The sequence below is a fragment of the Ictalurus punctatus genome, chromosome 15 (genome assembly GCF_001660625.3).
Source record: "Ictalurus punctatus breed USDA103 chromosome 15, Coco_2.0, whole genome shotgun sequence".
Lineage (NCBI taxonomy): Eukaryota > Metazoa > Chordata > Actinopteri > Siluriformes > Ictaluridae > Ictalurus > Ictalurus punctatus.
In genome coordinates this window covers 6,273,743-6,275,061 of record NC_030430.2, presented here as the reverse complement: position 1 = coordinate 6,275,061, position 1,319 = coordinate 6,273,743, and positions in this window count along the sequence as shown.

The following is a 1,319-nucleotide window of genomic DNA, read 5'->3' as shown; positions in this document are numbered from 1 at the left end:
AAACATCACAGGTGTTGTGTTTAATTGCTTACTTAATAGATAATAAGTACCTTAAGTGCTTATTTATAACATCTTTAGCCTACTGTACCTTATATCCTTATATTGATGCCATTATCTCTTCAACAGCTGAAACTTTCCTGATGGCCTGACCATCATTCGGTTCAACTCTTTTTGATTTGCAAATGGGTCATGCCTGGATTTATCACCATCACAGGGCGGTTCAGGTGTGTGTGTGTGTGTGTGTGTGTGTGTGTGTGTGTGTGTGTGTGTGTGTGTGTGTGTGTGTGTCAATGATTAGCTTACATTAATTATTGCACAATGTGACCTGATGAAATAGCTCTTATTGTCTAATCACACAAAGGAGCAGTTCAAGCTGGCTTTCGCCCCATCAGACGCAACATCAGACTGTCTTCAGTTTCTTTCTACTTTTTCGCCTCTTCTGACTTTTCATCAAACTTGACCTGCTCAATTAGAATCGTACTATTAGCACAATGGAGACCTGGGCTCGATGCTGGTTAGGGGGATAGAAATTTTTGACCAGTGAAACGTTTGCTTTCTTTAAGCTAAACTAAAAGCTACATTGACTTGAAAGGGCCATAACATGCAGATCTTGGTGGGGGTTTTTTTGTGTGTGTGTGTGTGTGTTTTGTAAAAGACTGCTGTTGCTTAGAAACTAGGTGTGCTTTTCTTTGATGGTGTGAGGATGATGCTGCTGTTTAAGCTTTCATGGAGAATCCATCACCTTGTCATCCGGTTAGATTTAAAAAAAAAAAAAAAAGAAGCTATTTATAGGATTGGGCCGTCTTATTCAGCACGTGCTGTGGGTTACCATATGGCTTCGTATGAACTGGAAACAGGGTCTGAATTTGGTTTTAGAGAGATGGGTTCAGAGAAGCAAACATGCAAATAGCAGCACCTATTTTAACGTTTTAAACAGGCTAGCACATGTTGTTTTTCTGTCCAGCTAAATGACATTAAAGGAGCTGTAGGCTGTTCAGGTCACGTGCATTTAAGCATGGACTGCAAACATGTCTGCTTATACATTTGGCCACGCAGAGGAGCTCAAAACGTCTCCCCTACTGCTCTGTCATAATATGCCGAAGCATTGGGGAGAAACACTAGCCTAGGCATGTGGTTTAGGACACAGCCCGAGATGTAGGGCAAAGCCTTGTGCTGCTGCTGCACCTTATGAATAATTCATGAGGTGACGTGAACACTGCGGCGAAGTGCCTGTTCGGTTCAACGCGGGAAAGTGGGCGTGGTTAATGTAAATGACTGCCATGACGCAAGCGGATGAGTTTTTAATCCGCTGCCGCAGC